The sequence below is a fragment of the Rhodamnia argentea genome, chromosome 5 (genome assembly GCF_020921035.1).
Source record: "Rhodamnia argentea isolate NSW1041297 chromosome 5, ASM2092103v1, whole genome shotgun sequence".
In the NCBI taxonomy this organism is placed as follows: Eukaryota; Viridiplantae; Streptophyta; class Magnoliopsida; order Myrtales; family Myrtaceae; genus Rhodamnia; species Rhodamnia argentea.
In genome coordinates, this window is record NC_063154.1 from 30,894,362 (window position 1) to 30,919,267 (window position 24,906).

Consider the following 24,906-nt stretch of genomic DNA (forward strand, 5'->3'; position numbering starts at 1 on the left):
ATCATCGTTTTTTTGTAGTGCTAGGGAAGACACAATAATGAGGAAAGATTCGGATAGCGAACGTAATCGAACTTGAAGAGAGATGGAAACGAACGTGGATTGCTCGTAACTCGCGAGTCGAATATGGAATCCGATGGTGTTGTTCGCAACGGGATGATATGACTTGGTGGCGATGAACCAGGGGAATCCAGAGCGAGAGGGTAAAGAATGCAAAAGAATGCGGTCGCAGAAAATCTGGGGAGAGAGTCCGAGATGCCTTCGATTCCAGCTAGGGAAGGAGTTGACTATTTTCCCTTTGCCGGGGGTTAAATTTCGCTGTCGACGACGAGTCTAGACTCAAAATGATTTTAGAATATGAAACTTGCTAGCCAAATTCAAATGTCAGCACTATCAACATGGCCTGCACCTAGTGGTAGCCGTTAAAGTGCCTAAGTTGAGATCTACTCAACTCCATACTCGCTGGCAAAAACTCAAAATTTACCTCTTCTAAGTATTGATTTCATGTTGGAGGTTGACTCGAATAAAAAAATCGAGATTTTACATGTACATGAGCTTAGCTAAGGATGTCTATTTCTTTTCTTTATAGCTATTAGACTTTTTGAGTTAGGTACAAAAGCTTGTTGGAATCAAGTATTGGCGAACTTGAGCTTTAGTTTGGCAAGATACTCGAGTAATTCGAGTTAGAGCTTGACCAGATACCGGTCGAGCGGATCTCAAGTAATCATCAACCCAAGGTCGAACATCTTGTGAATAGTTTAACTTAGTTTCGCTATTAAGTTTTTGTTTCTGCCATTGTTTTGGAAATATCGTAAGAAGTTTAATTTGTTAGACGTGATATATGCTTTTTTGGAGGAAAAAAAGTGCTTTCTTTTCTTTATTTATTGACGATTTTGAATTCACCATGTAATCATACATAAACTTTATTTTAATAATACGCACTTTTTTAATGATAAAAGTTATATACGACGAACCAAAAATAATCTCTCTAGTTGACGATTGCAACCGTGAATGGAGCACCACCATCTATTCATCGAGATTGGACTTTGCCGGATGATCGTTGCTTCGAGAAATCTCCACAAACAACCGGTTCCTCGCCACACTCAAGCAACGACGGCATTCATTATCTCCGTTTGAACTCGAGAATTAATTTCGATTCATTCCCGTTTTGTCTGTTGATTTCTGTTTTGATTTTGTTTTCTCTCATTCTCTTAGCTGCCTTCTGAAATTCCGTTGTTGTTGGTTGCACTATGGGGGAGGTGTCGAGTTCGCAAGGAAGGTGTTCGACGTAATGACTAAGCTGGACTCTCTTTCAAAGACTACCCAATCAGGAGAGAGAGAGAGAGAGAGATTCAGCAAGCTTTATCTAGCGGTTTAGAGCAAGTTCAAGTTCGAGAGCGCAAGATGTTGTCGATTCTAAGAGGACAGCCAACTGGGGGAGGCTCGCAAGCTGTGTTATGTTGAGAAAGAGGAGACGGAAGAGTTGTGCGGCAGCGGCGGCGCAGTTACGGAGTTAGGCTACTGCGGCGAAAGAGATGAGTGCGAGAGAGGCTCTGAATACTGCGCTTGATGAGGAAATGTCTGCATATCCTAAAGTCTTTCTAATAGGTGAGGAGGTCGGATGACACCAACGAGCCTACACGGGCTGGTCTTCTTTCGCCGAAGTAAGGACTTCAGAGGGTTGTTGATACTTCAATCACGGAGGCTAGTTTCATTGGAGTTGAAGCCGTGTTGCCATCCAAAAATCGGTTTCATGCTAATAAGTTATTAAATTAATTAAATTAACTAATCTAGTTCGAATTCTCTCCAACACTACCAAATCGCAACTTATGGTGCTATATAACATGCGGATATTTTAATTTGGAGTTGTCAAGTTGATTAGAAACCTAAATAAAATAGCGAGAAAAATTATTTTATGTCTACGAATAAGAGATAATGAGTTTGGAGACTTGATTATGCTAAATTATTCTAATCCCCTTTCGATACCATTTCATTTTATGAAAACATTTTTAAGCAAACAATTTGATTGATTTTATCATACGGGTGCACAATAATTAAATGAACAATCAGAACTCAAAAAATTTGTACGAAGCATGTGCCACAGAATTATTTTTATGATTTTCGTTTTTTAAAGGGGAAAAGAGTAACCTGTATGCAATGAATGAATTTATTTTAAAAATGCAATGACATGGATGAAAGCAAACTATCCTAAGTTAATGTATATGAAATTAATTTAACTAACTACATGACTATTCTATATGACATGCAATTTAAGTAACCTAATGTACCAATCATGTTACGGTGTAACAGATTGACTATATGACGTGCGAATTAATTAAAGACCTAAACATGCAACAAAATGCCGAGTTAATTAACTAAACAATTGGACCTTTCTCTGAAGCTTTACCGGATTTGTCCTTGGGATTCTCCTAAGGGGCATAAGCGGGGAAGCCGACCGGGATCGTGGCTGACTCTTCGAACGACTGGGGGTTGTTCGATGAGGCTGTTATGCTCGTGGGTATAGCTATAGTTCACAACCAAGAACAGGGACACCAGTGATCCACGGTGTGGGTACACTGCTCGCGAATCACAACAAGGTTGCTATCCTCTGTAATCTAATGTCTCTCTTGAAAAGTGATCAAACAGAGAGCACTCGTGTGTGGATGACTTATTAGTGGATCCTGAGAAAAAGAGAAACATGTGATAGAATGTAAAGATGATGTTTTTTATAAAGGATTACCCTCCTCTTTTGAGCGTGTCGTCTCAAACAGCAGTGTGCGTCGGCGTGTGTTTCTTCCCTCTGGAGTCAATGTCTTCATTGTCTTGGGACGGGGAACAGACTGGTTCTTCGGGCAGTCCGGTCCGGTTCCTAGTTCTACCCAATCCAGTTGCACTCCCTTATTTGGCACCCAACATTCCCAAGCCTTGCGAAGACGTCGCCATCCCACTTGGACGAAGCTTTACCAGATCCCGCCTTGTTGAGTCAATCATCACCCTCGGGATTTATCAGAGTCGAGAATCACCCATGGGGTACGAAATAAGAGTTTGCTTACGAACTGCGTAACATATCTGGTATGTTCTTCCAACCAAACTTCTACCTCATCCTCTGTTTTTTTTCAGATTTGCAGTCATTAATTGCTACTGCAGTGGGTCAGTCGCATAATTCGAATGCGTTACTTTACTCAAGTCCCCTTTTCAGTTGCTATTATTCTATGACGGTATCAACATAAGCACAGAAAAATATGACGACGCAGACACAGGATGGGACCATTGTTATTACACTCATTAAACTCAGCTTGCAATGTTTGGTACGAGCATTATCATCATGTCCACCACGCACAAAATCGCAGTCCTGTTCGTGAACAATAGGTGCAATTATGACAGAAAATCCGAAGACGGCGAGCAGTCCAGCCATGGAGTGTGCAATGGGGCATTGAGCAGTCCGGATCGTACTGCATGCAGAAACAACGCGCAGGATCGATTTAAAAAAGAATGCGAACACAGCTCTAGGGCCCAAATCCAGCTCCGGGATTGTAGAGCTAGGCACGAGAAATACCTTAGAATGCCAAGGTGTTTCCTATGAAGAATATTGGGATCCTTGGACGAAAGCATATATGTACGAAGCCTAGCTAACTAGATGTTTTCCTTCCTTGGTATAGAAGGACCCTGCGATTGGTGAGTACTGAAGGTCATATGTCGACAAACATATGATAAAATCCGTGGAGCATGGTTTGCAAACACGTCAAAAAATTCTGAAGATCGTTGCTTCGTTTCATCTCCGATTTAACTCCAGAGTTCATTTCGATTCGTTCCAATTATGTCTATTGATTTCTGTTACGTTTATTGTATTCTCCCATCCTCTCACTGTCTTTCGAATTTCCACTGCCGTCGGTTGTGCTGTGGAGGAGGAACTGAGTTCGCAAGGAAGTTATTCGATGGAATGACGAAGCTGGACACTGTTTCGAAGAATACCCGTTCAAGAGATGGAGAAAATCAGGGAGCTTTATCCGGCGCTGAGGGCAGGTTCAATCTGGCCTAGCGTACTCATTATTTCCTGCACGCCATTCGCATTCAGTTTTTTTCTTCTGGAGTTCTGCCTCAGCTTTGCAACTTGTCTTTTTCCTCATCCATGGCAGCGGACTCGTCATCCTCATTCTCTCTCTTCGAATTCTCTATCAATCTCGCTGTTCGAGCATGACTGTGCCGGTGGACACAGAAATTCCTTTTGCCTGTGCTTTCCCAAAAGTTATTCAGCTCAACCGTCAAAGACTGAGCCAAAGTGGCTTCAAAAGATCGCATAACGCTCGCTCGGCAGGTTTTCATTCCACCGAAAGCGAATTACAGTGGTGATGGTGAAGATGGGGGAGAAGGAGGAGGCTGCGAGTGGCCGCTAGGTTGAAGGGGAAAAGTGGACTTAGTCTTGAAATTTGTTAAAGGGACACAATGGATGAGAACATCGTAGAAGACGACGGATTTATATATCCGTGCCATATATATCCAAAAGAACACAAATGTTAGTATTGCTTAGTCAAAGAATATTATTAGATGCATTGAGATTGATTTTCAAAATATAAGACCTACTTATTTAGGGTCAATCAATTGTGGTGACTAAATTATGTAGCGCATTTTTGCGACCGGGTCATTGAAGTTTGATTCCAATCGTCCAATGAACTTCAGAACTTGTAACTAATCCAAACCCGACCAAATTTCGGCCAATTTGGCTGTCTCTAAAAACTTTCTTGATGGGGGAAAACTCTAGTAAATAACGATTATTTCAGTAAATGAACAAACTCTCATGACACTCGGGCGTTTGACGGAATCCGTCAATGAACAGTCACACTTATCCGAATTTATCTGTTTTGTTTCTCTTTCATTTTGCTTTCACCCGTTCTCTCGCTGTCTTTCGAAATTCCATTGCTGTCAGTTTCCCCGGCGTTGAAGTCGGCCTTGCTTTCTACGATTCTAGGCCTGTCGTGGAGTTTATTGACATTTAATTTCGCTATGTTGGCGATTGACCACATTATAAGTTCTGTTGCAAAGACGAACTACATGTCGGCTGGCCATATATTAAGTCCCTATAGTTTCAAGAGGAGCTGCAGTAGGAGTTGGTGCCTGACAGCATACTCACAAAGCCCTTCTGAGCATCTGCCATCCCACCTGTAGGAAGCTTTACCAAATCCGGCCTTGTTAAATCATTGTGTCACCCTTAGGATATATTGTGCACGAGAATCGTCCAAGACCAAGGCGTACGAAATAAGAGTTAGCTCGTGAACTATGTAACATCAATGTCAGTAATATTAAAGCAAATTGCTGGTCTTGTTTCGAAGTAGTAATTTTCTTTTACTATTCGTCGACTCTTTGCCCACGTAAACTTTGATTGGCGACCTATTGTTTCCGTAGCTTATCCGCCGTTTTCTCAATTGTCATTTGAATCGGTAGTCAGTCTAGTCGAATTTGATTCGTTAATTATGTGCTCTAAGTTACGAGTAGTATAGAGAAGCTGTTGTTGCAAAGAATGCAGGACTTCAAATGACTATCTCTTTCGGGCCTAGACAGAAATGGACCTCTTCCGACAAAATCATGTGTTGTCCCATTCATTCAAGAGTGAGGTTTATGAATGAGACGTGTAGTTCGTGTATTCTTTTCGACCACCAGAGCTAGTTAATTGCATATTTACAGTCATTATATATCCTGACAAGGAATAATAATAATAATAATAATAAGATCAATGAAACAATGACAAAAAAATGGACGTTGCACTTTAGATTTAAGGGATAATTGCACTGGAAATCCTAAAACTTCTCACAAAGGTGCAATTAAGTCCTCAAACTTTTAAAAAGTATAAGTAAGTCCTAAAACTTTTCACAATAATACAATCGAGTTCTAAAACTTTCAAAAGGTGCAATTAACTCTAAAAACTTGTCACAAAAGTGCAATTGAGTTCTAAAACTTTCAAAAAATTCAATCAATAGGGCTTGATTTCATCAATTTGATAAATTTTAAAATTTAATTGCACTTTTTGAATTTTGTAGGACTCAATCGCACTTTTGTGATAAATTTTAAGATTTCTAACGCATTTATTCCTAAATTTAAAATTGAGTACTAAGTCACACCGCATTCTATTTTCGATCGGTGTCTCATTTTCATCGTTTAGGTAGGGAATTTGCATTCTCTAGTCTAGAGTAACCGCATGTTTAGATTCAAATTTAACTCACAAGGGTTCCTGTCTATATTTTCTGCCCGACTCTGCATCAGGTTATACTTTCTCGCACTATTTAACTTTGATAGTCTTTACTTTTGTAATCTTGATTTGATGTCTCTATTACGCCGGGCGTGTGACTGAGCTAGGAGGGGGCTTGTCCGGTAAAGCCCACGTTTCAAATTTTTCAAAAATCCCTCTCACTCACCACTTCTCTTCTACAAATATCCCCACCTTCGGTCACTCCATGTTTCTGCAAAAGAAGGAAGGTAAGTCTAGTATACCCAATATTTTCTCCAAAGGAGAGGGAAGGGCTCATCTGGCCTTTCCAAGGACCAAAATCGCCGTTCAAAGAGCTACGTCAAGCCTCATGCCGATGTCCGATTGATCGGACTTCACGCCCATCACGGCCTAAAATTCCCAAAAACACAACTCGATAGTCGCAGGATTTTGGGAATCAAGTCGAATGAATGACCATGGTGAAAGGTGTCATATTTCTTTCGTTGAAGAGCTAATCACTGTGATTTTCGTAGTGCCATTAAGCTTATAACTTGATTTTTGAGATATAATTAATCGGTCGGGCTAAATCATAAATTCCTTATACCTTACGAGTTATTGACTATGATTAAAAGATGTGAAATCTTAAGATCGTACCATTCAATATGAAAAATTAGTTATGTTGGAAAACTCTTCATGAGTATGATCTGATTGTACCCTTCAATAAGCAATATTCTTTAACCTTTTTTTAATTAATAATTTTCTTGTGGGAAAGCGAAATGCTATAAAAGGTACTCAATATAAGTGTAAGCAAATAGAACTAGAACCCGACAAAATCGTGGGCTTAATAATTAATATGCAAGTTGGTGAATCGTTACACATAGCTTCTCTAATTAGTGCATTCCAACTTTGTTTTTCTTTAACTACTCGTATTACTTGCACAAAGCAAAAGGTTATGACTAATTCCTATCAAAAAATGTTTTGAGCAATTAAAGTCCGGCGGAACGTTCTCTTTGAAGTTAAGTTGATGAGGATCTTTTGCATAACAACTACCTAGTGTCTGAGGAAAAGTGCATATATAAAAAAAAAATCACCATGTAACGTTAGCATTCTCCTAGATTATGCATTTTTCCTTTATATTTTAGGGGCATGAGTGTGTAGACTAGTCTGCCACATAGCTTTAGCAGCGTGTAAGCCCCATGAACTGATTAAGCTCCGGTCTTGGACCCATGTAGATGCTTTTAATTCAGGGCAATTTGCACGCAAAATGGACGACCTCTAGATTCTCAAGTTGGAAATTCCCTTAACGCTCCGATCAATCGCTTCAATCCTGAGGCTAGGGAAGCATAATTTTCTATCGTATAGAATGAATATACCTTGCACTTTGTATCATTTCTTAAGAAACTGACAACTTTAAGATGAATTTATCATAAAAAAAAAATTGCCGTATAGAGAGGCTGAGTATAATTTTTATTTTGTAAAGAATAAGAGTACTTTGCATTCTGCACAATTTTTTAAGCTAATTATAACGTTAAAAAACATAGTATCATATGAAAGATACTCATGATATTGGCCTAAGAACTACTTTGTACATTAAGCGGGATAAAAGTTTATATGTTTGCTACTTTCACATGACAAATTTGGCGATAAAAATTATTAGGTTGGAAAAGTCAATTTACCTCTAAATCTGTAAATGAACTATGACCGTTTGAAAATATTTTGACTAATAAAAACAATTAAAGTCATGAGGGACACTATCCTTATAATTAGATTGAGTAGAACCTTTATCTAGTTTATAAGGAATTTTTAACATAAAAAAATCCCATATTCTGGAAAATGTTGATTTCCCTTTACTCAACACAAAATTGTTTTTAGATAGTCAAGAAGTTGAATCAAACGATGAGCTTCCACCATTCTCCTGTTTAGCAACAACCATTGTTCTTGAAGCGAAAACAGTGGTGTAGAAAAACAAAAGAAAATTAAAACTGCTCAAAATGAAATTCTCACCCTATCATCTTCCAAATTTTCTAACATTGTAAACGCAGAATAACAGATTAGCTATAGAAAAATAAATAACTTTTAATGTGTCAAAGCCATTGTCTGTGAGGATTTGAATAAAGAGAATTATGTGTAAGGTTATTGAGATAAGGACTTTAAAACTTCATGTTTATGGGTGAGCGATTTCAAGTTTCGGACAGGTTCCACCCGAAATCTACTGTTGGAAGAAGTTCCCCATTTTTTGGAACCTAAAATCTACTCTGCATACTATGGAACCTAGATTCGATAATATCACAAGTTCCATGATCGGTTCTAGGGTCTATCCAGGTTCCACATGTATTCTTAATTGAACGATTGCAATAATTCATCACCTTTAATGATTATCATTTGCTGCTACAATCTGTTGGTCACAACTCATATTTAGACAAAAAAAAAATAACATATTAACAATATAAAAGTCTCAATCATAAATATCTTCCAAAATGAAAGGTCGAACTAGTGATTCTAGATAAGTTCTTATATAATCAAAATCTTGATATAAGAGGAGTAGGTGAGAAGATTTAAATCAGAATCTCTTATCAAGTGTCTCCAATAAATAAGAAAATGTACAAGACATATTTAATTTTTTGAAATAAAAGGCGGGTCTATTAATGATTGAGCATATACTTATGTGAAGAGGACACATTGTTCACTTTACTTAAATGGAGGTCATTTAATCTAAATTGGGTGCGTAACGATCGCCAGGCAGGGACAAAGTATGGACATATGTTTACACCACTCGGTCCAATGAAGATCTGACAAATTTGACCCCTCGGTCCAATGAAGCAATTCTCACTGCCAAAAAGATGACAAACCTAGAGAAGAAGAAAGGCAAAGAGCCCTTCTCTTGTTTTCTCACCACAACCAAGAGATTCTCCAATTTTTTTTCTTTTACAGTTTCCCTGACCCGACACCTCAAACATTTAATGTAAAGATTATGACAAGAAATTCAATCATGATATACTGACGTGTCATCGCGTATAGAAACATATACTGCCACAAGCTTTACATTAAAAAAATTGCTGTTCTTTGTTTCAAAGGGACTTGATCGGTTGTTACTGCTGGACCACCTGCTCGACCTTTGCCTGCAGCATCGGGAGACTGTTTGACATGTTATTTTTCTAATATGTCTACTTCATATGTCTCTTTTGATGTGAAGAATCTGTCAAGTTGTCTGAATTCCGATATTCATAATGTCCAATCTATGAATAAATCTTTTCATAGCAACTTAATTGAAGAAAGGCTCACGCTAAAGTCTATTAAAGTTCTCGGTTTTAGCTCAACGCAAAAACGAACTGTCTGAACTTATAATGGACCATTCTGAGCTAGTTTTTTGTGTTCCTATGATCCCAAAGCCAATCCCTGCCCCTGAATTAGCCTGTAAATTTGGTCCGGGTCATCGGTCAAAGTGGTGATATAACAACATCATGGGAGTAAAGTGGTAAGATCTCAAGCCTAATCCATCACGGACATATCTCAAGTTCAAATATGTTTGCTATAAATCATATCTCAAGCAACAAAGATGAGAGACCAAGCAAGGGAAGAGATTTGGATGCAAAAGAGGATAAAAGGAAGTGGAGCTTCGAAGAGCAATCAATTTTAGCGTCGAAGAGCTCGGTAATCTAACCTTTGTTAAGGCCTTAACTAAACTCCACTCAATTCCTTGGGTAGCTGAAAACTTGTTAGCAAAATGCTTAAAGTCATCACCGGCCAAAAAATGAAATCTAACCTCTCCTCCACCGCTAGTGGACAAAAAATGATTCGCTGGCCGTGTTACTGATTTGATACCAAATTCTGATGCCATTACCTAAACTTGTCGACAACTTGGGCTAATTTAGTCTCTTATATCTACCTGGCGACAATGCATTACTCATTTTATATGATACCCCATTACCTAATCTTACTATTTAAATGAGTCACTCTCATCCAAAGTGTCAAAAAGATGACAAAACTTTGAAGAGGACGATCCTGCCAAAAAAAAAAAAAAATTAACCTCGACCAAAATGCCATAAAGATCAACTTGACCTCGACCCTAACTTAAGCTTAGAAAATCCATTAGAACCATGTTTAGAAGAAACAAAAAGGCCTTTTTATTGCATAAACCCATTTTGTGTGAACCCAAATGATCTCACTCATAATATTAGATGAATTTCATTTGAGGCCCAATAGCTATGAGGTGAACCAAAACATAGCTCAAACAAAAAAGAGGTGGTTCTGGGTTCATCATGGCCACATAAGTAGGACTCACCATACGAACTCCTTGCTTGCTTGGCCTTTGATTTACTCTTTACCAAATTAGGCTCATTATAATCGTTCTTCATGTGTGTCTCACGTGAATGTCACATATAGACTTAGACAATTAACGACTGACCTAGACTTAGCTTAATAAACCTGGTACAGGCAACAAATACCCCGGTTCATCAGTTCCTAAGACTCGTTGGGTCCATAGAGGGCCAAGTTCAGTCTGTTGCGACTTCTACTACATAAAAAGAAAAAAAAAAAGGTTAAAATAGATCATTCAGCGCTAATGTAATGAAAATATTACAGTGATATTTTCTGTCCTTAGTGTGTACATTATAAGCACTCGAGACGGGATTCATTTGAGATGTTTTGTTTTTCGCTCATCTACTTCCTTTCTTCTTTATTCTTTGGCTACCCAGCTCCTACTAAAGGGGTCAAATATAAAAGAGGAGACTCCTCCAACCTTACACGGAATATGGTTTGGATCTGAAACAATATCATGTCATTTTTCTTAATGTGTCCAAGGTGTATCCTAATTATGGAGTAACGTGAAGCCAAGAAGAAACGAACAAGTAAAGACAGTCACTTGAATATTCATCATGGACATGCAATATATGCTTCACTTGAAAGCTCGTGTAATTGCATTTGCAGCCCCTTGAATCGATAAGAGTGCCCATTTGCCTTAAGAAGACAGAAATAAAAGATCCATCATTATCTTTGGGTATACGCGCAATTTCGATGCTTACGTGAAATAACGTTTATATTTATTTTATCTTTAATATTCCAAAAATCACCACTGAAATCATAAAATAAAAAAAAATATTGTAAGAAGATCTGGCGAGGGTTGGAAGGCTGTGAGGGACTTGTTGGCAGTTTGGTTGTCCCACGTAGAATGAAGGGGAGTGTGTTGGTCAATATATGTTAAGCCTAGGAGTACAAATACAAAGCAATGGAGAGTAAATGTGAAAAAGAGAAATCGAGACACAAGATATATCTTAATTCATGCTTAAATTAGCTCTACATTCTATTATTAGAATGCAATATAATTATAAAATAACTAACATGTCTTATTGAGATAGTGTGACTCTTCACCATTATCTTAATTTTGAATTCTCTATTTCGGTCTAATAGTTATTAGGTGCTCTTCTTTGAAAGGTTATGTCACGCATCTATTCAATAGTTTATTATTCTATTTTTCGTGCCTTTCTAAACATATACAACCTTTTCCCCATTGTTTCCTTTTAAGAGTTCCTAGAGAAGTATCAAAATTGCTATTTAGTATTCTAATTTAGACTATATTGTATCTTGGAGGATTTTCGCCAATAACAATTAGCAGTATTGTGGGGACATATAATTCCTTTAAGAGAGTGTAATCATGGCTAAAAGTTTGATTCCATTTTTCTCAAGTGATTATTCCCTAACAAGACTCACCATTGCAGCCTTGCCGACCACGTCGATGGGGCTGCAAAGTCCTTGCCCAAGGTCATTGTGGGCTCGCTAGTCACGGCGAGGGCGCGAAGGCCCTTGCCGGATCAGGGCGAGGCATTGGCAATTGGCAAGGGTCATTAGTGTCCCTCGTCGGCACAAAAAAAAAAAATAAGCAAAGAAAAAAGGGAATATAGAAATAAAAATTTTAAGAAATTATTTTGTAATAAAAACTGTTTACGTCGGTGCCGGTAGTGCCACGGCCAACCGGCACCCACACAAGCGGTTTCTGGTTAGAATTAATTGAAATGACTCAATTAATAAATTGTCAAAAGATTAAGGGCGAAACTAGTCAAGTTGAATTGTTTATGACTGAATTGGTACGAGTGCAATGGTTTAAGACTTTTTTTTTGTAATTTTCCCGATTTTTAACGTAACATTATTGCATTATTGATATTTAATAATTGCAAGACAGAGCTGCTAATTAAGTCTAAGTTTTTGTATTCTGAAGAATAAGCGTATTATGCATTTCGAGACAATTTCTGAAGAAAAGATGAGAGATCGATGGAATACTGGATCACTATTTTGAATCAGAATTTAGAAGGCAACAGATTGACTGAATACTTTCCGATATCGACGCCTACGGACACGGCGTGGGGACTCGTGGTCGTTGAATTTGAGTCTGATGGGACCCATCCTGGCCACAGTCCCATCGTCACCAAGAAAATAATGGTGTCGGAGAAGACGAGGGCTTTCGATTTTTGAATCGGTTCTCAAGGTGCGCGTGCAACGATCGGGACATTGATACAGCCCCGTTCGACGGTTCAACCAACCCACAACATCGGACTAATCAAGGTTTAGAGAAAACAGAAATAGTTTTGAAACTATGATTCAATTACTACCGCTGCTGCTACCGCTACTCATGTGAGTGAGTGAGTGCACGGTACCCAACCATATTGCTCTTTCACGGTGAGTTTAAGAGGGTAAGAATCTGAATTACCTATAACATCGCTCCGCCAACTTTTTGGACCGATATTTGATTTGATTCTGCATAGTTGTTCGAGTACAATACCATGGGGAAAATTTTTTTTCTTAGAAATAAGAGGAACTATATCATAGGAGCGAGTTTTCGAAAATTCGTATTGCATCCATGAGTTTGAGTGGGTAAAAATTCGGAGCTATCTATCACACCACTCCGGCAACTTTTTGGACAAATTTTTGCATAATTTTTCGAGAACAATAACTCATCAAGATCTTGTCGAAGTTTTTTTGGAAAAAAAATATAGTGTTAATTTTGCATCCCACATAGGATGGAAGATAGAGAGCAAGTTTTTTTTTATCAGTCGGATGGCTACTATAGTCTTTCAAATAAAGAGAAATGGGTAAGTGGACTGGATCCCACCATACCTGTACCCGTGCGCTTGTGATTGCGCGATTATTAGGCGCACTTAGCTCTTTGTCATGCGAATAATTATTGACACTTAGCAACGATCAATTTATTTTTATTTTTTATTTTTTGAAATTATAATTAAAATAAATTGGTGATTCATATCGAAATAGCGCGATTGTTCATGTAGGAGTTGTAGTTATTTTATTAAATTTAATTTTCAAATTATAATTAACTGTTTATGTCCAAGAGTTGCAATCTTTCGGACGAGGCAGGTTTTCGAACAACAAAGAGATGTGCCCAAATAAACTATTTTTTCGGACAACGAAAAGTTGTGTTCGAATTAACTGCTCTTCGGACATGAAGTGATGCATCCGAATTAACTGCTCTTCAAACATGAAATGGTATGTCCGAAATTAACTGTTCTTTAGATACGAATAGTTGTGATTGAATGACATTTTTGAGACATGAAAAGTTGTCTTCTTTCAAGTATTATATGTTGAGTGACTCTTGCTCATTTTCAGTCTCTACGAACTTCTATTTTTTCTTTTTATCAAAAGATACATAACTATTATTTCCAATTATTTCTTTTGAGAGATCTTGGAGAAATATCAGAATTGCTATCTACTACTCTCATTGAGATTTTGTTGTATCCTGAAAAATATTTGCCGAAACCATTAGTAATGTTGTGGAGCAAATAAATTCTTAAAGAGAGTGTTGTCACGTCTCAAAATTTGATTCTATTGTTCATCATATTCAATAACATTTTCCAACGGATCTGAATTCCTCTTTTTGAACCGTGAAATGCGAATGTTCTTACATTGGGGACATTCAAATTGCTTAAACATTTTGTTGTTTGTCAAGCCGTGCTTTCGTCTCTGCTTCTTTGGTCGACCTAGTGTGAAATGTTTTAGCACAGATTGGTAATTATTGTAACAATGGAAATCAGGAAAACTTCAAATTAGAGCTAGTTACCGACCAATTAATTGCGATCTCCACCACCCAAATATTATGGTATCAACCAACATTCTAAAAGCTCGTTAAAAAGGAAGAAATTACTAAAACAATCATCAACCTATTACAATTGCACCAATTCAATCCCGGCCCTAGACAAAGGTTGCCAGCCTCATCCAGACTTGGCCGAGAGCCGCCGTTGGAAGTCTCCAAGCGTCACGACCTAAAAAATAAACAAGTGAATTTTCGGGCTAATGGATTATCAGGTTAATTAATTAACTAACCTAACTCGGACTCTCCCAAGTCCATACCAAATCGCAACTTAAGGTTCAAATAATTAACATGCAATGTGTTTTGAATTTGGAGTCGCCACTAATCATTTTCGGTAGGTTGATTAGAAACCTAAATAAAATAGCGGGAGAAGACTATCTTATTTCCGCGAACCAGAGATTTTGAATTCGGGGGATTTGGTTACGCTAGATTACTCTAACGCCCTTTCGGTACCATTTTCATGAAAAATATTTGATTTGGCAATTTTGATGGATTTTACTTGAAATTCAAAGATGCAATTTTTTTGATTTTTTTTTTCTTTTTTATGGGGATGTAAAACATTGAACTTTGTACGATATACACCATGGGTGATTTAGAAAGAAAGAAAACGCAGCCAATCACGAGTATTTACAAAAATAAATTAACATGTAATAATGCTAAATTTTGGGACACGTGACATGTCTAAAATAAACAAACAAATGTTCACACCAAACGATTACATTTTTGTAGATCGAGATGGAAAGGGTTACCTTCTATTACACAAAATCTTACTCACGTACACGTTATGGCTTCCTTCAAGATCTCGGAGTTGGAAGAACGTGGCTATCGTCGAAAAAAGGCAAGCAGTGGCGTTGTTGGATGGCGAGAGGCGAAGTACGTGCCGGGACTCGTCGAAGATGATGCTCGACTAAAACTCTTTTCTTCACTCTCAAATTTTCTCTTACGATTTTTCTCAAGAACTCTCTTTTTTCCTCTCTAAAGAATTTCTCTCACAAATTCTCTCAATTCTCTTCCACTCTAAAACTCTCTCAATTCTCTTTCACTCTCCCCTCTTTTATAGCCAAATTTCTCCATCCTCTTTTTACCATCTTCCCTTCTCCATCTTCTCTTCTTCATCTTCTTTTCACCACCTTCCCTTCATCATCTTCCCTTCTTCATCTTCTCTTCATCACCTTCCCTTCATCATCTTCCCTTCTTCATCTTCCCTTCTCCATATCCCCTTCTCTTGGTATTTGCAATACAGTCCCTGAGGTTCTAAGTATTTGCAATACGGTCCTTGAGAAAATATTTCTTTCAAGTCCAAATATTCTTGCTACATTTTTCACCCCATGTCAAGTCCAGATGCCCGTTAAATTAAGCTCAAATGTTCTGTCAGCTCAATTATATGCCAATGCAATGTATGCTAACAAATAAATATGTGAGATGATTTTTATAATTTTTATGCAAAAAAATAGATTAGTCAAAATTTAGGCGTCAACAGTTGCCCCTCTTTGAGTGGAGGCTCGTAGAGGTTCCGCTCAAAGACAAAATTGAATCCTAAATTTTGACAGTGCAAATTATGGATGAATTTTTTGGCGGGAGTTTTAATCCCATTTTTTTTAATGTAATGAAGTGATGCATGATATGCAAGACTGTAAATAACATGTGTCATAATTCCTCTTTTCCATGTTAGAGAAACTCGCACATGGATCGCATACAAGAATACCTGTTTTACCAAATTTCTTGTAAGCTAATGGTTCTCTTAATTTCCAAGCTTCTTTTTGCGGATGCAAGGATTTTAAGGTATTTGGCCTATCTGTTATCAGAGACTTCTCCCTAATGCAAGACAGCGCAAGATATGTATGTCGTTTGAGATCACAAGAGCTACGTCGTTGTGAGTCGAAAGAAGTGAAATCAAGTTCACAAGAGCTACGTCGTTGTGAGTTGATTAAATGTTGAAATCGCCAGTGCATATGTCTTCACGATTCGACAAAGGGGAAACAAAATCATAAGAGCTACGTCATTATGATTTGGTTTGGATCAAAACCATGGGTGCTTATGTCTTCATGATTTGATAAAGGAGCCGAAAATCATAAGAGCTATGTCATTATGAGTCGATCGAAGGTCAAGATCACCAGTGCATACGTCTTCGTGATCCGAGACCGAAATCATAAGAGATACGTCGTTATGATTTGATAAGATGTCAAGATCGCCAGTGCATATGTCTTCGCGTCTTGATGGAAGAGGTATATTGCCTGAATTGAACAATATTTTATAGGAGCACCATCGAATGGAATCGATAAATACAAAAGGGGCATATTGCTCGAATTGAATCATAACAACTATCATCAGAAGAGTTGTTAATTTGAAAAGGGGTTCGGAAAACTTACCTAGGTTCTCCAAACGATTAATCAAGGAACGAAACAGATTGCTCGTATCGTACCTGGTAGGCATTTGCCAGCAAAACTTGCTCATTCAATAATCCTTGGATGAATTTCGAGACCTTGGGAGGGAACTCGAACATCGGGAATGTATTACCTATCATAGGATGTCAGAGGTAACACACATAAACATATTCAACAATGAGTATAATGCAATCACTCATACTATGGTTCATGCATAACCATTCTGTCAAGTTTGCGTTACCAATTTTGTCCAGGGAGGTTCTCACATTACGAATACCTCGAATGTGAGCTGAATGGGGGGACTTCAGTCCGAAAGGGCTTTCTCTCACTCTCGAGAAAAGTTATTTATCCTGTCTGCAGGATCCAAGAGAAATCACTCAATCTTTCCATCATCGCATTCGATAAGGATCCAAGTAATCTCGCAATTGATACGACCGAGCCGATCGGGAGGTCTTGATTAGGACCGTAATGAGGGCTAGGTCAAAGGTTTACAAAGGGGACTCTAATTGAGTCAAGGCTCTTGAAATGAATTTCTTCATCATCTGCTCCGGATTTACAAGTCAAGAATCCTGCAAAAATGAGAGAGAAATAATCTTGCTCGAACTTCTTCGAATGATGCTTAAAATCATTTAACTCTACGTTAACTCAAGTGTCCTAATCGGAAGAGACTTTGGAGGGTTATAACGTAGGCTAGGATTGGGGACCGAGGAACGAAAAGGCTCGTTTTGGCTCAGAAATTAAATGAGAAGGGGCTTGACGTTGGTGATCATCGCCGACTAGTCACCGATCTTGGTCTTCCGGAAATGTCTTGTAAAGAATACCATCATTGAATGAGGGATGGTAGTTTTCTACTGAAAATTGCACTTTGCAAACCGATTTCTTGGGGAGTCTTCTTCACAACAAGTGTCTGTCAAGGATTTGCAAGAGACATAATGCAAACATGTACATGGAATTTACAACTTAACATGCAAAAATGTACATTCAAAATTCAGAAGTACTTTACAAATGAATGTGCATTGGCCTTACTTTTGGTAGGCACTTTGCTTTTCCTATGCTTGAAATTTTCATATGAGATCAGCCTTTGCTTTTCTTACTCCCGACTCTCATTTTTCTTTTTTTCTTCTTTTTTTCGAGAAGAGATTTCTTTTCCTTTTTCTTTGAGAGCTCTTCGACATCTCTTTATTTTGCTTTCTTTTTTGTGTTTTTTTTTCGAGAGCGGGCCCTTCTCCTTTAAGCTGAGTTTGCCTCTCCTTTTTTTTTACAATCCCATGATTTTGAACCGGGAATTACAACAAACATAAACATTTACAAAGAAAAATTATGTAAACATAAAAAATCTAGCATACAAGAAATGAGTCCATTCGAGAATTCTCTGTTGACCCGACCATCTCCAATTCTAATCCTTGGGAAAATGCTATCTTCGCCTTTGGAATGAGCAAATGATCACCAACGGGGGTTTAAGAAATGAATTTGCAGGCTCAAGTGGGCTATGCAAAGAATGAAGTGTATAGGATAGAGAAGTGAATGCTCTTCATCATCCTAAGGCACTTGAATTAAAATTTGAGTATAAATGCAAAGAAACACCCGAAGATTAATGTTAGTCCGAGCAAGAAAATTTCTAACCATTTACCTCGTGTTGCTGCTGGAATTAACTCGTCGGGGCTCCGGTGTGGGGTGGTTCTTGACAGGGGTGAAGAAATGAAACCACTGCTTAAAAGGGGTAATCAATGGATAACTTGTAGTGTTTAGGATAGAGAAATGAATGCATCCGTCACTTCGGTTATCGTACCTTTCATGAGAAAACTCTTTACCTCGGGGAATGCGGAATTTTGCCACCGTTCATCTCGCCTGAAAAAATTGGACGTGTTTGGGAAATGATTGCCTTTCATCATCTTGTCATGCCCCATTCCATACATTTGATGTATCTTATATAGTTCATGTTCCTTATTCAGAGTTGGTAAATTAAATATGAGGAACAGTCATGCACAAACTATGCAATGTATGAGTGTTTTCGAGCATACAAAATGTAGCAACTTTTTATCTTGGTGCAAGCACGTAAGAAAATTCTTAAGGGCGTGAATTGTGAGTTGCCCTCGCTCATGCAAATGAGTTGCAAAACTTCATTATCTAGTTTGAGACATGAGATTGTCAAAGGCTCCAGGAATTTCTCATTTCATTAATTTTTCGGGAGAATGGATACTTCCCTATCCGGAAAGGCGGTGACCCCTGTAAAAATCAAAAGGGAAAGCGTCAATGTACGTTCTCACATTCTAAACGAGTTGAAACGATACCGCTTTACCCTTGTATGTATTCCTTGCAAACTTTGAATTGAAAAGATCAATTCATCTGGATCGGATCGTATGTCGGGGATGTTATTTCTCCAGGTTACGTAACGATCTTGGCTGAGTTTCAATCGGCACCGACTCGCGAAGCAAAAAAGTTTTTATTAATCTTTGTACATTGATGCCAAATCCCAGGATCGAACCCGGGATGCCTCGGACCACTGTCATTCCCCCAACCACTAGGGTGTGGTGATGTTGGCGTCCATGGTTGGTTCGCTTTTTGCTATATTGTTCTCAAAACAGTTGGCAATCCCCTGTCGAGAATAAAATAAGCATAATTTAGAGTTTGAAATGATTGAGAGCCAATTGGGACGATACAGAGTTACCCATCTTTGAGCCCGTTTGGCCTTTTACTCGTATTCTCCCAAGTAAGGCTATTCGGAATTTCTCTTTACGGGCGTTCGGAGGCGTCGTCCACAAATTGATTTGCTACGGGCCTAGCTTAGTAAGGAACTTACGCATTTGACAAGAGAGGAGAAAATTCGTCCTTTAACTCTAGGCAAATTCTAGACAGTTAGAAAGTAAAAAATATCCCACGTAGGGGAACTATACATGGAATTAAAGGAGTATTCATGCGAGATTGGTTCCACCTCTCTTGCTGGCCACTTCAACGATCAACCGATTCTGTCTTGGACTAAACACCAACAATCGTTGTTTGGAGACCCATAATAACTTGCTTCGGATCACAGCTCCGGAGGTCCTTCATTTCCAAACAGGCTCATCAAGGTAGCAAGCTCATCATCAAAGTAATCTTCTGATTTTTCGAGCAATTGATACTCGAATTGGGCATTGTTACTTGCTAACACTCGGTGACGATTGCTTGTGAACGGTCGACTCCTTAAGCTTGAGCCTCCGTCGTTGCTCGGGAACTTGTAGGGATGATCAACTGTGCGCTACTAGAACCACCAGCGGAAGGTTGGTATGACCTGTATTCTTGATTGGGAAGTGGCCGGGTACCTTTTGCTCGGTAGGTTTTCCCGGAATTGATCTTCCAGTCAACTCTGGTCCGGTCGCCTTGGTCCCAAGCCGCATCGTGCTTCCTCGCCTTATCTCTAACCCTTTGAAGGTGATTTGTGATACTTTGCATGGTGAGTCCGTCTATATTCATCATTTTGTGTACAGCCGGTGGTCGTGCTTGAATTGATTCCTAGCCGTCGAACCGCCTCAATGAATATAGAATGAAGCTTGGCGGACCAAAGGGGCCTTTTCTTTTGGACAAAATCGTCGTCGTCGCCTTGGTCGTGGTTTTTTTGTACGAGTAATTGCTTCCTTACAGCATGCTGCCAAATGTTTTGGAGCACTCGAACGCAGACCGGCTTCTGTAGGACGTCTCGAGCACCATGCGATATGGCCCTCGTTATGAATCGCTGATCATTACTTGCGATACTACGATGACCTCGTATGTCCAACTCGGAATCAATGATCTTTAAGAGATCGAAACCGTCCCATGTCGATCCCTACCACGGCTGTGACGACGATGTCAAAATCATATTTGTACCGCCTCGGTACTTGTAAGGCATCCGTTGCTTTCGCATAAGCAAAAACCCCGTACATGCAACTTTTCAGCATAGCAACGAGGATTGAGAGGGAAACGGGGTTGCCATCAATGACCATGACTCGCAGATCTTCGGGATAGGAAGGTTCCCATACTTCCGCCTGGAATGAACGTGTTTTTCTTTTAAAACCTTCCATATGTAGATCGAAAATGGTCTGTTTCGACCGGAGATCGAGCTTTAGATGTTCTCGGACTTGCAAAACAATCGCCCGAAAATCACAAAAGTGATGGTGGTCTTTCGTGACGAGTTCCGGTGGTCATTTATAAACTTTTTCTGATCCGTTAGTCTCGCATATAGGTTTTCGCTTTTTCTACGAAAGAGGACAACTTTTCCTCTCCTTTCCGGTCTTAGTGCCTTGGATCCATTTCGTAATAACTCTTGCCTCTCACTCAATCTGTCATCTTTTTCCTTTTCTGATATGTAGGAGCCCTCAAATCTTTTCGCTTTCTCTATGAACGGGGCAGTTATTTCCCTCCTCGGATCTTTTCGGTTCCCCCTACGAACGAGGCGGTTATTTCCCTCCTCAAATCTTTTCACTTCCTCCTGAGGCGGTTATTTCCTCGAATCTTTTTGCTTTCTCTAATAACGAGGCAGCTATTTTTTCTCAAATCTTTTTGCATCTACCTATGTGAAGGCTTTTAATGCTTTTCCTTTCGGCGTTCAGTCAAATCTGACAAAGAATTCACGCATTTAAGCATGACGATATTTGCGGATAGTATTGTTCTTTGCCCCTTGATTAACTCTAGGCGTAAAAGGAAGAATGTCTCACATGGGGACTTTGTAACAAACAGTACATTCATTCACGCATGTCTCTACTTCTCTTGAGAATTCATAAGGGCTAGCTAGTAATGCTCAAAAGAGTGATATTTTGAAAGCCCATAATAAAAACTCAAGCTTCATGTAGGCTACTGATTCGGAGTTTCATCGGTGTTGAATTGGCCGATTGTGACATCGGGGAAACTCCAATTGTAGTGATGCATGTCACTTCCCTCGAAGGGCATCGGTTACGCCTCCGCAAGGCCGACTTTCTGGGATGTATCCCCAACGAAATCCGATTGTGCGAGAACTTGCTCGGGAGGATGAATCGATAAATGAGCATTTTCAATGCTCGGATGTGGCTCATCAAGGAACATACCACCAAAGGTGATGGGGTTGCTTTGCAGACATGGCAAATAGCGATGTTAAGAGCATCCCTATACCTCTTGATCTCTGCTCGAAGCTCTTCATTTTCTTCCTTTAGAGACGCAAGTTCATGACTTTCACTTTGAACTTTCACTCGGGCCCGCTTGTTTTGAAACCAAAACCTGACCTTCAAGGGCTCCATTCCTAGCTTCCGGCTCAACTCATTTTTTCGTTTCCCGTTCACGTAAGGGCACTCCTTGAAGGCAGCTTGAGCTCTTTGATTTGATGTTTTCTTTTTCGGGGTTGACTACGGCTGCTGCTTGCTGCTATTGTTGTTGCTGTTATCGAGATCTTGAACTTCACCGCCAAGGGAGTTGGGTTTTACGGCTCTTCACTGGATCCGGCCTTGAAATTCAGCAGTTCATTCTCGGGGATGTCTAGGTTGGTTGCCTCCGGTAAGTGCTTGGTAGCCTCCAAACATGTTGGATTGAAATACTTCTTACCGCCTTTTGTTCACTCTACTCTCCAGTTGTATGCTTACTCTCTCCAAATTCTTCCGAGTAAACATGCATGTTCCAGAGCCTCCCTTTTAACATGGATGAAAACCACTAAGCCGTTGCTTCTCCCAAGATTTCGTGTTTCCCGCTCTGTCTTCTTCATTTCCTTCGACATGGTGGGACCCTCAAATCTTTTTCGCAAGTATGCTTGTCCCTCTTTTAATATGGCGGAACCTTTAAGTCATTTCGCAACTTTTTCGTATTCGTGAGCCTCGAGATGGTAGATCCGTGATTCACGGACGAAACGTCCGTAGTTTCACCCAGATAATTAACTCGGCCCCCACAATAATTATTGCTATGACTTTTCCTGCCCTTTAAATTAGGATTTAACGCCGAGACGATCATCGCTTTCATATCTTCATCTCCAACCTTCTAAGCACTCTTTCGCATCCATTCTTTTCGCTTGCTTCAACAACAATGGCCTCCCTCCCCGCACACGTCTTCTCGGGCTGAGGTTTTGGCCAAATGGGAGAAACTTTATAATCTCCTAGGCCAGGGCTACTCTTATATAGCCAACCATCCGGAGGTCGAAACTGAAATTCGTCTTATGTTTAGGGATATGGACACTACTTCTATTCAAGGTACCAAGTTAGAAGAGGAATATAGGATCTTCCCTACCCTCTTCACTAACTTCCTGGAGGCTTACAATCAAGCTCATCAAGATGTTACTTTGGCCCATCTTGTGAGGGCACGCTATCAGGATCGGACAGATAACTTGGTGTTGGTCGGTCTTGTAGCCGACAATTATAAGAAGGCCCTTGACTACGGTAATGATCAAGTCTCACTGCTGATTCGTGAGAGGGGGAACTTGGTGGAACGTTTGGCCATGTCTCGGACCATCTTTGAGCGTGATCCGCTCAATAATGTTTTGAAATTCCAATGCACATGGCTGGAAGAAAGGATGGACGATCTGACCCTGGATATAGCCCGCGGGAGAATGCTGATCCATGACTTGGAATTTCTTTGTCGAGTATCACGAGGACAAGGTAGCCAAGCTTAAAGAGAAATGTGAGCTCCTCCTCTTTAAGCTGGCGGATCTTGATTCTCGGAGCGATCGGTGTAGGCGGGGTATCAACCGTATGGAGAGTCAGTTGAACTCCTTTGTGATGCTCATTAGGGCTCGGTTTGGCTTTACGTTCCCACCCCGCTGATCTGTTTGTAAGGTTTTCCGCTGAATGAAATGGATGCAAGTTTTTGCTCATTCGCATGTTGCTTTTGCATTATTCCATCTTCTATATGCCGACTGATTTTATCTTGGTCGTCATATTTTTTGCAAGATAACCCTTTTACTTTGTAGATATGTAAATCTCACGCTCCCGATGGTCAATTCAATCGGGCCGGAGAGATCCCCCATTTGAAACAATCTCTCAGCAAAGATTAGTAGTGAGGAAACAAACGAATGCCCGAATGTGAACAACTTGTGAATCTGTCTTGATATTATAACTTGATTATGACAACATGAGAGTAAATCGGGTATAATATTTTTTACAGCATCAGAATTGATTGGATTGGTAAAGACACGACCATCCATCTCGGCTAGAATCAAAGCACCACCAGGGAGCACCTTCGTTACTATCTATGGACCACCATAGTTTGGAGCAAACTTCCCCTTCGGGAGTGCGACTATTGGCAACAATTTTCGCAAGACCAGGTCATTGATATGAAAATATCGAGGCCGAACTTTTTTGTTGAATGATTTAGCAACCCTCTGCTGATAACATTGGCCATGACATACAGCCTTAAGTCTCTTTTCGTCGATTAGATTCAATTGGGCCGTCCTCTGCTGGATCCATTCGGCTTGAGTCAACTTAGCTTGAGACAGTATACGTAACGAAGGAATTTCCACTTCAATTGGTAGAATAGCCTCCATTCCATATACTAGAGAATACGGGGTTGCTCCGGTAGATGTCCGGATCGAGGTCCGATATGCCATAAGCGCAAATGGCAACCTCTCATGCCAATCGCGATAATTTTCAGCCGTCTTTGCTAAGATTTTCTTAATATTCTTATTGGCGGCTTCTATCGCTCCATTCATCCGAGGACGATATGGGGAAGAGGTCGGATGCTTGATCTTGAATTCCTTGAACAATTCGTCCATTAGCTTGTTATTCAAGTTTGAGCCATTGTCGGTGATTATGGCTTCAGGTGAACCATATCGAGCGATGATATCTCGACGGATAAATTTCACGATATTTCGCTTGTGACCGCTAAATAGGATGCGGCTTCGATCCATTTAGAGAAATAGTCAATTGCTACCAAGATGAATCGATGCCCATTGGATGCTTTAGGATTGATAGGGCCAATAACATCAATGCCCCACATAGAAAATGGCCATGGTTCGGATAATCGATGCAACTCATTCGGAGGGACATTAATCTTGTCACCATGAATCGACATTTGTGACAACTCCGGACATGCAAGTAATACAATCTCTTTCGAGCGTGAGCCAATAATAACCCAACCTCATGACCTTCTTAGCTAACATGTGGCCATTCATGTGTGGACCACGAGATCCCTTCATGCACTTCCATCATCGGACGAACCGCTTCGGTTGAATCAACGCATCTTAGCGTAACGTAATCGAATGATCGCTTGTATAAATTTTCTCCGTTTAAGAAGAACTTCGAAGCCATCTTCCTTATGTACTTTTGGTCGAC

The 24,906-nt window shown here is 39.7% G+C and overlaps 1 protein-coding gene across 1 annotated transcript in view; it reads right to left on the reverse strand.

The window, feature by feature from the left end:
• The window catches only part of LOC115731019 (probable disease resistance protein At4g27220), a 213,595-nt gene that overhangs the window by 106,347 nt on the left and 82,342 nt on the right, over window positions 1–24,906 (reverse strand). The window contains exon 2 of the mRNA XM_048279420.1: window positions 1,329–1,344. The gene's annotated coding sequence lies outside the window, so the exon portion shown is untranslated. The remainder of the gene's footprint in view (window positions 1–1,328; window positions 1,345–24,906) is intronic.